Raw genomic sequence first — 17,534 nt, forward strand, 5'->3', positions numbered from 1 at the left:
TTTTTGTTCACTGTTGAATACCCAGCTTTTAGCACAGTTCTTAACATGGTTTAGCCAAAAGTAGAAATGAAGGTTCTAATTCAATGGATCTGGAGTGAGGGCTGAGATTCTGCATTTCTAACAAACTCCTAAGTGATGTTGTGGCAGATGGAGTTATGTACCCCAGAACAATAAACCATCATTTTAACCTTAATCTACACCTTTTGAAAATATTATTTTTAGTTTAAATGTGGCCAGTTAAATCAGGATGGGTCTTTATCCTACTATGAGAGGCTTTATAGAGGAGTCCATAGAGAAAAAGCTATGGGAGTGAAAGCCTAAGGTCAATGGAACCCAGAAGAGAAAGGTGAGGATATTGCTGCATGATAGGAGAACCAAGGAATCCAAAGATTGCTGGGCATCCAGAATGCTACAAACACATGGAGGAAGCAAACCTTCTAGCCTCTGAAACCAGGAGCCAACAAAGTCCTGTAGTTACAACAACCCAGTATGTGGTATTTGTCATAGCAGCCAGAAAACCAAGATAGAGCTGATACAGCAGGTGTAGAGACCACACTTGGGTGGTAAGGCTAGAGCAAAACTTGGTATCTTCAGAGAGTAGATTCTCCTGAGACTCATAAAGTCCTCTTAAAAATTCACTTTCCCCTCTGGCAATAGTTTATCAAGGACCTGGCCTGGCAGGAGTCAAATAACCATCTGCAGGAAAAGTTTCCCACATAAAAAAATGTAGGATGAGCTCTTTCTCTTGGAACAGAGGGAGCCATGTCTATGCACCTCCCTTCCTGACTAGTCTGAGTCTTTTGAGTCTACCTATGCTCAAGCTGAATCTTCAGTGGCAATTACAGAAAGATTCTTCACTAGCAATTAGCAGGCTCTAGAGTGAATGCCAGTTAGAATTTCCCAAGGCCATTTCCATTCAACAAGCAATCGTTAAACCCTACTTTGAGCAGAGAACTTTGAGAGTTTTGCTCTTCATGATAACAGAACAGAGTAGAATGCAGAGAGAAAAAAATTATGGTGGTTAAAACCGCTTCTAACATGGAAGTTGCTTTGCAATACTCTATAAGAGTGGTTATCAAACCTCTCACAGGGGTGAGCTGCCAAATATGACAATAAATATTTTTCACAAATAAGGAAATATTATTTTACATTCAGAAAGTTTTCCTGAGCAGGTATGATAACTTGAGATACAACTTAATCAAAATCAGAGGTAAGAAGTTTGGTATGATGTTAATCTGTAGCTAAAGAAAGATTTATCATGAAACAAATATTTATTGTGAGCTTGTATGTTCCTGGCATTGGGAATACAGTAGTGTACAAAAAAAGAAAAAGTATTTTTCCTATTATTGTTAACTGCATTTTGTTTAATAATAGCATTATGGCTATATAAGAAAATATTCATAATTTTTAAAGATGTAATTTGCAGTGTGTAGTGGATGTAGAGGTTGAAAGCGTATGAGGTTTGGATTTTCTTTTCAATATTTCATCTGCGAAAAGAAAAGAGGAAAGGAAAAAAAATAATGAGGGGGGAATGAAGATAGATGAAGCAATAAAGCACCATCTTAATAATTAGAGAACCTGGGTAAAAGTTATAAGGAGCTTCATTTCACTATTATGTACATTTGAAATTTTTCTTACTAAAAATTTTTAAACTCCTCCATCATAAAACTTACATACTAGTGTAATGAGTCAGACAATAAACAAAATTAAGTAAGATGCATTTTATTTGAGAATATGTGTGATAGTGAAAACTAAGGCAGGTACACTGATGAAGTGTTGAGAGAATGCAATTTTAAGTGGAGTACTCAGGAATGGATCTCACTGAAAAGGTGACAGTTGAGTAATGGCTTGAAAGGGGGACGAAGCAAGTTGCATAGCTATTTGCTGTAAGAGCATCCCTGGGAAAAAGAAAGTCAAATGCAAAGGCCTTGAGGCAGTAAAGGGCCTGGTATGTCGAAGAACATGAGACCAGTGTGTCTGTGCATGATGGATAGGTAATGGGGAGAAAGTAGTAAAATATGAGGTCAAAGAAAAGAAGGCCAAGGACTAAGCACCTGGCATGTATATTGGGCCATGTAAGGACTAAGTGCTGGGCATGTACATTGGGCAATGTAAGAATCTTGTTCTTATATATATTAGCCAGCCTGGTTGGGACAGTAAAGAAAACAAAAGGATAACCATGTGAATCCATCCTTAACTCTGAATAATTTAGTAGACACTGTCACGTGCTGTAATGATCGAGTTTAATCACTACTGACTTGTTTCAAGCTACTTCAAGATATGTAATTCCTTTAAGTGTGCCACTCAAAATTCTAGCATTAAAATGTGTGCCACAAACATCAAACAATTGAACAAACCACTACTCCATGCTTCAGTTCAATTGAACATACATTTTTAGAGGGCTTACTGCATGCCAATCACTCCACTAGACTCTAGAGAGCATACATAAATGCGTAAAACAGTTACTGTTCACAAGCTAGTGAAGGAGATGTATATGTGAACAAATAATCATAATAAAATGAAACATATGAAGTGATAGCTACTCAGCATGTAGAAGAAGTAGAAGGAAAGCTATGATTCATTCACTGGAAAAAAGGAGAGGCCAAGGACAATTCAGAAGGGACCCTATGGTATATCAAATCATGTCTACCACAAAGACATGTTCAAGTCTTAAGGTCTAGTCTGGTGGGTATGAACTCACTTGTAAATGGGATTTTTGAAGATCCCAGTTTATGGTATCTGTCATAACATCCCTAGCAAACTAAATAGATATTTCTTCTAGATGATTATGAAAGAATTCCTCAGGCCATGATATGAGCTCACTGATATGAAATAAATAGAAAAGCAAATTCATGGAGTGAGAAACTAGACACAGCTTACTGGGATCAGGATGGCAGTAGGGAATGAGAAGTTAATGCTTAATTAGTACAATTTTTGTTCAGGATGATGAAAAAGCTTTGGTAATGGATGGTGGTGATGGTAGCAGAATATTTGAATGTAATTAAAACTACTGAACTATATATTTTAATGTGGTTAAAAGGAGAGATTTTAGGTTGCATATGTGAGACTGGAAAAAATTTTTTAAAAAAACAAATAGGACCATACAGCACAAACTGTGAAACTTAATGTAAACTATGGATTATTGTTAATAATACAATAATATTGTCTCATCAGTTATAATGAAGGCACCACACTAACGCAAAGTATTACTGATAAGGAAAACTCTGCATTTGAGGAGGAGTATATGGGAACTTATATTTTCCACAAACCTACAACTTCTCTAATAAAAAATAAATTTTAAAAAAAGAGTTCCATAGGTCATGTTTACACCAACACACTAGCAAATCTACATCAGTGGTTCTCGACAGGGTCAGTAAGGATGGGGGAGATTTTTGCCCTCAGCGGAATATTTGGCCATGTCTGGAGACCTTCTGAGTGTCACAACTTGTGAAACGGAGGTGGAGGTGCTACTAACACTTAGTGGGTACAGGCCAGGAGCATCTTACTATACACAAGATAGCCCCCAAAACAACAAATCCACCCAAAATGCCAATAGTACTGAGGTTGTGAAACCACATTATCTTAAAGATAAAAATGTAGCTACTCAGTACAGAGACATACAGGCATACCTCAAAGATATTGCTCGTTCAGTTCCAGACCAACAGCAAAAAAAAAGACAAATAAAGCGAGTCTAATGAATTTTTTGGTTTCCCAGTGCCTATAAAAGTTATGTTTACACTATACTGTAGTCTACTATGTGCAAAAACAAGGTGCATACCTTAATTTAAAAATACTTTATTGTTAAAAAATGCTAACCATCACCTGAGCCTTCACTGACTCATAATCTTTTTGCTGGTAGAAGGTCTTGCCTTGATGTTGATGGCTGCTGACTGACCAGAGTGGTGGTTGCTGAAGTTTGGGGTACTGAGGCAATTTCTCAAAATAAGACAATGCAAAATGAAGTTTGTTGCTCCATTTATAGAGCACAGGCAGAATTCATTTAGCATAATTCTTAAGGACCCCAGGATTTTTGGAATAGTAAATGAGCATTACTTCAACTTAAAGTCACCAGCTGCATTAGCCCCTGACAAGAGCATGAGCCTGTCCTTTGAAACTCCTCTCTAACTATGAAAGTCATTGTGCCAGTTTGATGCTATTATGTACCCCAGAAAAGCCATGTCCTTTAATCCTCATTCAATATGACTGGGTGGGATCTTTTTTATTGTTTCCATAGAGATATGACCCACCCAATTGTGGGTGGTAACTATTGATTATAGTTTTCATGGATCTGTGTCTCCACCCATTCAAGGTGAAGTTGCTTACAGGAGTCCTTTAAGAGGGAACCATTTTGGAAAAAGCTAAGAACCAACAGAGCCCACACAGCCAGAGACCTTTGGGGAAAAGCTGCTGAAGAAGCTGGGAGAGAAAGCTATCAGACATCACCATGTGCCCTCCCAGCAGACAGCGGTGTCCAGAAGCCAAAGACTCCAGCAGATGCCAGGCAAGTGCCTTCCCAGCTGACAGAGGGGTTCCGGACAGCTACAGCTTTGTCTGAGTGAAGGTAACCTCTTATTGGTGACTTGGATGTTTTTATGCCCTTAGAATTGTAAATTTGCTTTTTAAAAAGCCATTCCATTTCTGGTCTATTGCATACCAACAGCTTTACAAACTAAAACATTCATAGATGGCATCTTTCTCCAATTAGAAGGCTGTTTTGTCTACACTGAAAATCTGTTGTTTAGTATAGCCACTATCATCAATTATCTTAGCCAGATCTTCTGAATAATTTACTGAAGCTTCTACCTCAGCACTTGCTGCTTCACCTTGCACTTTTATGTTATGCAAATGACTTCTTTCCTTAAAGCTCATGAACCAACCTCTGCTACCATCAGAAAAAGGGACTCCTGACCCCCTCTTCCAGCAATAAAGCATAGGTAGTGATCTTTCCTCGATGGGTTTCAAACCAGTGGTGGTCCCTAGCAATCTATTAATGGATCTGCAATTGATTTGGCAATTTCACAGAAAAAGGGATTAAACAACTTTAATCTCACAGAAATGTTACCTTGTTCTTAAAATATTATGCTCCCCCCAGAAAAAAATATACATTATGTTCCCCACAACTGCGAACAATCACTTAAGTGTTCTCATGAATATATTCTCATGATGTATTTATGTGCTATTATTCACCTATGTTAAACGTGAATTTATATTGCTTATGTTATCCTGCCTTATATACAAACTCGCAAAAATGGATAAATAGCTCAAATCTGGTTTCAGTATAATTATAGTAATGAAACTAGCATCATAAATAATATAAATCAGCATAACTGTAAACATAAATAACAAACAATAATAACAAATAACACTAATTTAAAGAAAAAAAATCTACATATGCCAAGACAAGTGGCTCTGGAAGTATCATGAATTTTCCCAGGCAGCTAAACCAGAAAATGGAAACAAGCGGTATGACAATGAAAACTCTATCTGAACACCGGAATTTGTTGATCACTCTTTAGGGTCAACCTTAGTACTGTCCTATGCAAAAAAACAAACAAACAAAAAAGACCTAGATAAAGAGAGGGGACATCAACTGGTGGTATAAATCAGATTAAGAGGCAGACTTCAGTCTAATGCCTAAAATTGTTTATATCTCACAAAATAACACTGTATTCTTCTAAAGCAGTCCTCCTAAGCTGGCTTTTATTCTGCTATTTATTCAAGTCTCTTAGATCTCATTAAAGGGGAGATAGAAAAAGGTAGTCTTACCAAAAATTTCCACTTTTTTAGTGGCTAGCTCTCTTCAGTTTTAGTTCTTCTTTATGTAACTCAAAAGTTCATCTTTTCCATTTGGTAATCACTTTTTTTCCACTGTTCCCACAACAGTTACAAGAGAGTCCCAATTTCTTTTCCCAAAGAAATGCCCAGTTTTCTGATGTCATGGTCACCTACAGGAAATGGAAGAATAGACAGTGCTGCAGTTCTTTTGGTGGACAATGCTCTCCTTGATACTTCAGTAGCTCACATGCATGAGTAGTCACTTCAAGTTCCCTAGAATCTATAATGAAGTTCTGGTATGATTTTAATGGTTCTGAACTATCTGTTGCTAAAATTAAATCCTTCTTATTTTTAACTATATATAAACCAAGATTTTTCTCTTCTTTTGAAATCTTCAACCTCCACTCCAATTTTGTGACATCATCCTGTACTTTAAATAATGAAGCTGAAGCCAACAGAACTAGTGGCTTTGGTGGAAAACCTTCAACATGTTTATTGACTTTGTTAAATTCTTCTAAATTTCAATAGCAGGTAAACCTATATATCTATATTAAAGTCATAGGTAAGGTGAATCAAGTGATTTATATGGTTACCAATAAGAATTTTTGTTTGTTTGTTTCACCCAAATCCTGTCTCCTGATATTCTAGCTAATCCTTTTGCATTTTCTGAATTGCTACCAAAGTCTCAGGATCTTAAGTGACCAGGGGTTTCTACCATTCTCCCATAAAAACTGAAATATCTTAAACTTTGAAGACAATCTTCTTATATTCTGTTTGGCATGCCCCTGATACCATCTGAAACATTAAGGACTCCCAAGTCAATAGGCCAAGCTCTTGATCTTGAGGTTTGCTTTTATGAAGTTTATTTATGTATCAGAGAAGCTTAGCCTATCTATAGTTATGCCTAAGAGTTACTTCCAGGGGACCTCTTTGGTTGCTCAGATTTGGCCTCTCCCATCTCTAAGCTCAATTCTCCAAGGATAATCATTATCCTCCCCCTTATGTGGGACATGACACCCAGGAGTGAAAGTCTCTCTGGCGATGTGGGTTATGACTTCCAGGGAATCAACAATGCCATCCTGACCAAAAGGGGGAAAATAATTGTAACAAATAAGGTATCAGTAGCTGAGAAAGTTCAAATAGAGTTGAGAGGCTACTTTTCTACTCCTAGGCAAGCTTTACCTATTCATTTCTACTTATCATGGTTTGCCAAACCCCAACCAAAACCATTCTTGCCAACCCTAAAGAACATCTAGGGCTTTATCTGAGATTCTACAAAGATTTCATGCACTATGATTAATTTCCAGAAACTTACAAACTCCAGATAGCTTCCTAGGCCAGATAAACCCTGAAATGCAGAGGCGCCATCCTCTGTAGAACATCAGCTAGTTCCATACCCCATCCCATATTATTGATAGCCCCTTCCAACATGAAAAAGTTAGAATAAGCATAGCCCAAATACCCCTAAAGATTGGGAGAAAGGTCAAAGGAGAAGATAGAGTTAACAGAGAAGATAGGATTTAACAAATGAGTATGACTGCTGAATCATTATACTGATATTTATTTTATTCTCTAGGGTCTTAGAACAGCTTGAAAGAAAAACCTAAAATGTGAAACTGCAACCCATACCAAACTCTGAAATTTGTTCTACAACTAATTGTTGCAGTGTGCTTTGAAATGTATTGCTCTTTTGTATATATGTTATTTTTCACAATAAAAATAAACAATTGAAAAACTGTTTTAAACATGCTCCAAGAGCTCAATGAAAATACAGACAAAGAACTAAAGGAAACCAGGAAAACATTATATGAACAAAATGAGAGTTTCAAAATAAAAAATAGAAATTATAAAAAGGCACCAAACAGATATACTGGAGCAAAAAGTACAGTAACTGAAATGCTGTACAAAATATACCAGAGAGTTTCAACAGCAGCTTGGAGCTGGAAAAAGAAAGAATCAGCAACTTGATAGGACATTTGAAATTATCCAGTGTGAGGAACAGAAAGAAAAAAAGAATGAAGTGAACAGAGCCTAAGAGACCTATGGAACACCATCAGGCCTACCAATAGATGCATTATGGCAGTCCCAGGAGGAAAAGAGAGCAAGAAAGAGGCAGAAAGGATATTTAAATAATGAAAACCTTCCAAATTTAACACAGGACATGGATCCAAGAAGCTCAACAACCTCCAAATAGAATAAACCCAAAGAGATTCCTGCTAAGACACATTATAGTCAAACTGTTGAGTGCCAAAGACAAAGAGAATTCTGAAAGCAGCAAGACAGAAGTAACTTGTCATAAACAAAGGAGCCTCAATAAGTTTAAATGAGGATTTCTCATCAGAAACCATGGCGATGAGAAGGTAATAGGATGACATATTTATAGTGATGAAAGAAAAATTGCCAAGCAAGTATTCTACATCTGGCAAAACTGTCCTTCAAAAAATGACCTTACCTCAGTAAGACATCCCCAGGTAAACAGAAAAAGGGTTCATCATCACTATTCCCACCCTACAAGAAATGCTAACGTTAGTTTCAGGTTGAAAGGAAAGGGTGCTACACGGGAGTCTGAAGCCATAAGAAGCAAAAAAAGATGTCTAATAAAGGTAACTAGATGGATAAATAAAAATATGTGGTATTGTATTTTGGATTGTAACTCCACTCTTTATTTACTACCTGATCTAAAATACAAATATATAAAAACTAATTATAAATCCATGATGTTGGGTACACAATGTGTAAAGATGTAATTTGTAACAAGAACAACCTAAAGCAGGTGAAAATAGAGAGTATAGGAGCATAGCTTGTATGTGCTTTTGAAGTTAAATTGGTATCAAACAAAATGAGATTTTTATAGATTTAGGATGATAAATTTCATCCCCATGTTATGCACAAAAAAAATCTGAAATATATATACAGAAGGAAATGAGAAGGGACTCAAAATGATTTACTACAAAAAGTCAACTGCACACAGAAGTAGACAGCAGTGAAAAAAGGGGGGAAAATATGACTTATAAACACTAAATAAAAGTATGGCAGAAATAAGTTCTGCTTTATCAGTAATTACTTTAAATGTAAATGGAATAAACAAATAGAAAGGCACAATTGGGCAGAATGGATTAAAAAGCATGGCCCAACTATACACTGTTTACAAGAGACTCACTTTAAATTCAAAGACAAAAGTAGTTTCCAAGTGAAAGAATGAAAAACATATTCCACGCAAACAGTAACGAAAAGAGAATTGAGGTAGTTATTTGATCAGATACTATAGGCTTCAAGTCAAAAATTTTTGCAAGAGACAAAGAATGACACTATACATTGATAAAAGGGTCATTTCAACAAGAAGTTATAACTATTATAAACATCTCTGAACCTAAAAAAAGGGGCCACAATATATAAAGCAAACATTTACAAAACTGAAGGAAGAATAGATGGCTCTACATTAATAGTATGAGACTGCAATATACAACTTTAATAAATGAATTGAACATGTAAAACAATATAAATAAGGAAATAGGGAAATTGAACAATATCATACCAACTAGACTTAACAGAATTATATAGAATATTTCACCCAAGAAGAGGTCACTATGAATCCTTCTCAAGTGCAAATGGATCATTCTCTAATATAGACCTTATGTTAGGTCACAAAACAAGCTTCAATAACTTCAAAAGCATTGAAATCATACATATTATATTCTTTAACCAAAATGGAAAGAAACTTGAAATTGATAATAGGAAGAAAACTGGAAAATTTTAAAATATGTGGAAATTAAACAATATACTATCAAAAAAGACTGGATTAAAGAAGAAATCACAAAGGAAATTAGAAAATACCTCAAGACAAATTAAGATGAAAACATGACATACTAACTGTAGGTGATGCAAAAAAGACAGTGCTCAGAGGGAAATTTATCATTGTAAATGCTTATGTTTAAAAAAAAAAAGATCTTAAATCAGTAACCTAATTTCACACCCAAAGGAAATAGAAATAGAAGAGAAAACTAAACCTGAAGTGATCAGAAGGAGGAAATAGCAAAGATTAGAAAGTGAGACTAAAAAAAAGCAATAGAGGGGGGGAAAAAAGCAGTGAGAGAGGTTGGTGTAATGGTGGCCTAGTGGTAGAATACTTGCCTGCTATGCCAGAGACCCAGGTTCGATTCCTGGAGCCTGCCCATGCAAAAAGAAAAAAAAAAGCAATAGAGAAAATCAATGGAACCAAAAGTTAATTCTTTGAAAAGATCAATAAGAATGACAAGTCTTTAGCTAGGCTGATAAAGAAATAAGAGAGAGCATGCAAACAACTAAAATCAGAAATGAAAGGAGGGGAAATTACTACAACTGAGCTTACAGAAATTAAAAGGATTAAAAGAGAGTACTATGAGCAATTGCACATCACCAAATTAGATAACCTAGACAAAATGGACAAATTCCTAGAAACATGCAGATTATTTAAGAAGTAGTCTTAAATAAGATGACTCAAGAAGAACAGAAAATCCTAACAGAACAATAACAAGTAAAAAGATTGAATCAGTAATCAAAAATTCCCAACAAAGAAAAGTCCAAGACCATATGTTTCACTGGTGAATTTTACCAAACATTCAAGGAAGAATTAACACCAATTACTTTCAAAAAAATTGAAAAGGAAGGGACACTTCCAAACATATTCTATGAGGCCAGCATTAACCTAATATCAAAGCCAGATAAAGACATCATAAGAAAAAAAATTACAGTATCCCTTATGAATCCCTTATGAATATGGATGTAAAACTCCTCAACAAAATATTAGCAAACCAAATCCAACAGCATATGAAAAGATTGCATACTATGAAAAAGTGGGATTTATCCCATAATGCAAAGATGATTCAACATCAAAAAAAACAATCAATATACTACATCACATTGCAAGAATGCAGGAGAAAAAACACATGGCTATTTCAATCAACATAGGATAGGTATTTGACAATATCCACATCCTTTCTTGACCAAAAAAAAAAAAAAAATCAGTAAAATTGCAATAAAAAGGAATTGCCTAAATATGATGAAGAGTATTTGTAAAAAACCCACAACAAAAATCACACGCAATGGTGAGACAGAAAGCTTTCTCTATAAGATCAAGAACAAGACAAGTATGTCCACTTAACCTCTGCTATTCAATATTGCACTGGAAGTTCTAGCCAGAGAAATTAGCCAAGTAAAAGAAATAAAAGACATCTATATTGTAAAGGAAGATGTAAAGCTACTTCTATTTATAAATGACATAATCCTCCTATATATAGAATGTCTAGGAAGTCTAAAGAAAGCTACTAGAGTTAACAAATTCAACAAAGTAGCTGGGTACAAAGCAATGTGAAAAAATCTATCGTGTTTCTGTGCACCAGCAGTGAACAACCTGAAAAGGAAGTCAAAAAGACAAGTCTATCTACAATAGTGTCTAAAAGAACAAAATATCTAGGAGTAAATTTGATCTAGCATGTAAAAGAAAATCTTCAAAATATTACTGAAAGAAATTAAAAACCCAAAAAAAATAGAAAGACATCCCACATTCATGGATAGGAAGACTTAATAGTGTTAAGATGCCAATATTACCCAAAGCAATCCAATGCTATTCCAATCAAAATTTCAGCAGTCTTTTTTGGAAGAAATAGAAAAACCTATAATCAAATTAATATGGAATAGCAAAGAGCCCCAAATAGGCAAAAACATCTGGAAAATTCACACTTTCTGATTTCAAACTTACAACAAAACTACAGTAATCAAAACAGTGTGGTGGGGATGCATGAGTAGTTCAGTGATAGAATTCTTGCCTGCCATGCAGGAGACCCAGGTTTGATTTCCAGCCCATGCACCAGCACCCCCCACAAAAACTGTGAACAAAATTACCTATGATATACATATCACATATCACATATCTGCCTGTGTATGTACATGTATAGATATAGGAATACATATATATAGGGAGACACAGAAAAAAGCAGTTGACATAAGGACAAACAAATAACCAAACAGACAAACAAACAACCAAATTCTCAAATAGAATTGAGAGTTCAAAAATAAACCCACACCCAATCTATGGCCCAAGTAGTTTTCCGAAAGGATGCCAAGTCCACTCAATGGGGAAAGAATAATCTCTTCAACAATTTGTGCTGGGAAATAATTAAATTGGACCCCTACCTCATGCCATATACAAAAATTAATTCAAAATATATCAATGACCTAAATATAAGGGCTAAAGACATAAAACTCTTAGAATAAAAGTTAGGGGAAAATCTTCAGGACCCTACATTATGCAACAAGTTCTTAGGTATGACACCAAAAACACAAGCAAAAAAGCAAAAACATAGATAAATTGAATTTGATCAAAAATCAAAACTTTCACACATCCAAGAACATTACCAAGAAGATGAAGAGACAACCTATAGAATGGGAGAAAACATTTGGAAAACATACATCTGATAAGGGTTTAATATCCAGAATATATGAAGAACTGCTACAACCCAACAACAAAAAGACAAACAACCCAATTTAAAAACTGACTTTAACTGACATTTCTACAGAGAATATATACAAAGGGCCAATAAGCACATCAAAAGAATCTCCACATCCTTAGCCATTAGGGAAAGTCAGCTCAAAACCACAATGAGATGTCACTTCATACCCACTGCAATGGGTGTTATTAAGAAAATAGAAAATGACAAGTTTTGGTAATGAGAAACAGGAAACTCCATACATTGTTGGGGATATGTAAAATGGTGCAGGCTTTGTGGAAAACAGTTCGGTGGTTCCTTGGAAAGTCCACCATAGAATTATCACCTGACCCAGCTATTCCACTACTAGGTTTATACCGACAGAGACTTGAATAGATATTTTTACTCCAGTGTTCATAGCAGCTTTGTTCACATAGCCAAACAGTGGAAGCAACCCACATGTCTATCAACTGATGAATGGATAAACAAAATGTATATACATACAATTGAATATTACTCAGCAAAAAAAAGCAATGACGTTCTAATAAGCGCTACAACATGGATGAACTTTGAAGACATCATGTTGAGTGAAATAAGCCATACAAAAAAGACAAATATTGGATGATTTCACTTATATGAAATATGGAGAATAAGCAAATTCCTAGCAACAGAAAGTAGAGTACAGGTTGCCAGGAGCCAAGGCAGGAGGAGGGCAGGGTAGGGGGTGGGAGATTATTGTTTAATGGATACAAAGTTTCTACTGGAAAATTTGGGTAATGGATGGTAGTGACGATAGTACAATATTATGAATGTCATTAATATTACTTCATTTTACTTATCATGAAAGTTGCAAAATGGGAAATTTAGTGTTGTGTAAATGTTGGCACAATCAAAATTTTAAAGAAATTAAAAAAATAAAAAGATTCCTTTCAGACAGTAATAATTCAGTATCAGTAGAGACCATTTTGGTGTTTCAAGTGCCTTGGTCACCTTTATGTTCAGAATCTTAAGTAGTTTGAACTTTCCCTCAGTCCAAAATATCATGGTTTTTAGAATTGAGAAAGGATATAAAAAACTTTCTAAATTTTTAAAATTTAATTAATTTTTAAATTAATTTTCAATCAGGAAAGGATTAAAAGCAGTAAAGTATGTTAAAAACTTGACATACTGCCTAACTTATAGAAGCACCCAATTAATATTAGATACTACAATTTTAGCAAAAACAGAAGTGCAATTACTCCGCTACCTCTTTTTTTTTTTTTTTTGGCCTTTTATAAAAATCAGAAGACAGCACCTTTAAATGTGTCAGTTTACATAGGTATATATGTATGTTTCTATGTATATAAGTTTGCATATATGTTGACTTGGCAATACATTCACATGCTATAGAATTCAAGCAGATTTTAAACAGCAGCAATTCTGAAAGTGTTGTCCAGGGACCTCTTAGGGTTTCCAAGACCCTTTTGTAAGATTTTCTCTCCCTCACTCCAAACACCCCAGAAAGCCACAATTTGTCTTCCTGTCCTTACATTTCTGATAGTTTCTCCTCCTCAGTCTATCCCAGTCTGACTCATGTCACCTTGGTGACCTACTTGGACAGCTTAAACCAACCCCTAATTGGAGCTGAAGATAACTGGCAACTACAATTAAGTATGTGTAGTAATCAGTGGTCTGACCCTCAGAGATCTGTAATTATGGCTTATAGACCAATGAAACTTCCAGGGACAAGATCAAGAGGTTTTGAGTGACCTTTTACCACAAAAATAAAAATAAAAATGAATAGCAGGACCTTGCAGAAAGATATTTGATGTAAACCAGAATGCTCAAGCATCAAGACCTTTAAATTTCATACCTTTGCCCAAATGAACCTGCAGCCATTTATCTGAATGTGCCCCCAAATTTTGTGGGAATATTAATTAATACTAACTCGTAGAACCCATAATACCCCCATGAAACATACCAGTCTGAGAAGGGCTTATATGAGATGATAAATGAAGTTCTAACTGATGTCATGACAAAATAAGCCCCAAGAAGTTCACTCATCTTATAATTATTTCTCCAATATCAGAGAATTAAAATAGATATCCTCAACAATAGGCAGATGCCCTCACTAACGCTGATCTATGAAATAAGGGCTATCATGGTTGGAAATCAGAAGACTCTGGGACAACTCTTCCTCCCAACCAAACAGTAGAACAAGGGGAGCATCTCAGGAAACATTAAATCACAAAATGATAGTAGAGTTTTCGGAAAATATCAAAGATTTAAGAGATGCCAGTGGTCCCTATGAAAAATCATGCCTTTTGTGTCTCCATTTAATCCACCAGTTTAGCCAGAGACCAATAGGATCTGAAGAATGACAGCGGAGTTCCATAAGTACAACCTATTATAAGTGCTATTGCAGCCACTTCCTCCTTAATGGAGCAAATTCATAAAGCCCTCTTATTCTGTTTAGCCATGTTGATTTAGAGAGTAGTATTTCTTTATTTCTGTCTATGCAGTCAGACCCTGGAGAATAGGATGGAGTGAATACCCTGTATTTTTAATTAAGATGTATGTCATAGACTTCCGGGGCAAGATGGCGGCTTAATAACGTGCGCGTTTTAGTTTGTTCTCCAGAACAACTACTAAATAACCAGAAACAGTACAGAACAGCTCCTGGGGCCACGTCAATGACCAGACACACAGCGTACCCCAGTCTGGACCAGCTGGACCGGCTGCGAGCACCCTTCAGAACCATGAGTTCCCAAAGCTGCGGCGGCCAGTGACCCTCCCCAACAGGCTGCCTCACAGAGGGGAAAGGAAAGGACTTTACCAGCAGCAGAGACTGGGTACAATCAAACGCCAATTGTGGAACTAATTAACAAATTCTGACTACTAAAAATAGGCCCCCAGCTTAGGTGAACCTGATCAAAGAGGAGGTTGCTCATTTTTGCCCGGGCGCCAAGGGGGCAGGACTGACAAAAAAAGAGGGAAAAAAAAAAAGAAGGAAACAGAGGTTTTTGTGGCTGTGTATCTACAAAGGCTTGACTGCTTCTGGATACAGCAGCAGGACTTTTCAGGCTGCAACTGCCCCAGGCATAGGCAGAACTGAGCACTTTTGGGGGGCTTGTCTGGAGCCTGTGCCTTCCCCAGGAGAGGGGGGAAGCCCAACTCAGGTGGAATCCCTCCATCAAGGAATTCAGACCCCAGGGCTTGGTAATTTGAAGCCAATAAAACCAGCCTACAACCTCTCCTCTGTCTCCACCATGCCCCCAGCAGGGAGAGTCTGCCAAAGTTAAAGGCACCACATCATCTTATGCTGGTGGGACCTGCAGTCAGACAAGCACCACACACAGGGCAGGATAAGAAAAACAGAGTCCAGAGACTTCACAGGAAAGTCTTTCAACCTGCTGGGTCTCTCCCTCAGGGAAAACCGACACAGGTGACTCTTTCCTCCTGATAAGAGGCCAGTTTGGTCTGGGAAAATCTGGCTGGGGTCTATAATATCTAAGTAGACCCTCCTAAGTGTGGGGATGGGGAAGGCACCACACAAGCAGGGCAAGAAACAAGAAAACAAGAACTGAAAAATTCTCCTCTGTTAAACAAAACTTAAGCTAAAGGTCCAGATAAAGCTGAACGGAATGTCAAAGAACAGATAGACAACAAATTCACCCAGCAAGAAAACCCTAGATAAAAGAAGTGAAAACAATCTCCAGAATAAACTAATTAAGGTAATTAAATGCCTAGACACCAGCAAAAAATAACAAATCACACTAGGAAAATAGAAGATATGGCCCAGTCAAAGGAACAAACCAACAATTCAAATGACATACAGGAGCTGAAACAATTAATTCAGAATGTACGAACAGACATGGAAACCCTCATCAAAAACCAAATCAATGAATTGAGGGAGGATATAAAGAAGGCAAGGAAAGAACAAAAAGAAGAAACTGAAAGTCTGAAAAAACAAATCACAGAACTTATGGGAATGAAAGACACAGTAGAAGAGATGAAAAAAACAATGGAAACCTACAATGGTAGATTTCGAGAGACAGAACATAGGATTTCAAAACTGGAGGATGGAGCATCTGAAATCTGACGAGAAACGGAAACTATAGGGAAAAAAATGGAAAAATGTGAGCAGGGACTCAGGGAATTGAAAGACAATATGAAGCACATGAATATATGTGTTGTGGGTGTCCCAGAAGGAGAAGAGAAGGGAAAAGGAGGAGAAAAACTAATGGAGGAAATTATCACTGAAAATTTCCCAACTCTTATGAAAGACTTAAAATTACAGATCCAAGAAGTGCAGCGTACCCCAAAGAGAATAGATCCAAATAGACATACTTCAAGACATTTACTAATCAGAATGTCAGAGGTCAAAGAAAAAGAGAGGATCTTGAAAGCAACAAGAGAAAAGCAATCCATCACATACAAGGGAAGCCCAATAAGACTATGCACATATCTCTCAGCAGAAACGATGGAGGCAAGAAGACAGTGGGATAATATATTTAAATTATTAAAAGAGAAAAACTGCCAACCAAGAATTCTATATCCAGCAAAATCATCCTTCAAAAATGAGGGAGAAATTAAAACATTTTCAGACAAAAAATCACTGAGAGAATTTGTGACCAAGAGACCAGCTCTGCAAGAAATTCTAAAGGGAACACTAGAGACAAATGTGAAGACAGAAGAGAGAGGTGTGGAGAAGAGTGTAGAAAGGAAGACTATGAGTAAAGGTAAAAACGAAGGAAAATTAGATATGACATATAAAATCCAGAAGGCAAAATAGTAGAAGAAAGTACTACCCATGCAGTAATAATACTGAATGTTAATGGTTAAAGTCTCCAATCAAAAGACCTAATCTGGCAGAATGGATTGAAAAACAGGACCCATCTATATGCTGTCTCTACTCAAAGGACACGAGGCCAAGGACACAAATGGACATTTACACACCAATGTTTATAGCAGCATTATTAAATATTACCAAGAGATGGAAACAGTCAAAATGTCCATCAAAAGACAGTTGACTAGGGCGGACCATGGTAGCTCAGCAGGCAAGAATGCTTGCCTGCCATGCCAGAGGACCCGGGTTTGATTCCTGGTGCCTGCCCATGTAAAAAAAAAAAATATATATATATATATATATATATATATATATACATACATACACAGAGAGTTGACTAAACAAACTGTGACATTTACATAAAATGGAATATTATGCAGCTGTAAGACAGAATAAAGTTATGAAGTATATAACAACATGAATGGACCTTAAGGACATTATGCTGAGTGTGATTAGCCAGAAACAAA

At 36.3% G+C, this 17,534-nt stretch overlaps 1 pseudogene; it reads right to left on the bottom strand.

The window, feature by feature from the left end:
- Positions 1-5,806: 5,806 nt before the first annotated feature.
- Positions 5,807-17,534, bottom strand: part of LOC143680187 (CCA tRNA nucleotidyltransferase 1, mitochondrial pseudogene) — a 30,345-nt pseudogene continuing 18,617 nt past the window's right edge.

This window comes from Tamandua tetradactyla, chromosome 4 (genome assembly GCF_023851605.1).
Source record: "Tamandua tetradactyla isolate mTamTet1 chromosome 4, mTamTet1.pri, whole genome shotgun sequence".
Lineage (NCBI taxonomy): Eukaryota > Metazoa > Chordata > Mammalia > Pilosa > Myrmecophagidae > Tamandua > Tamandua tetradactyla.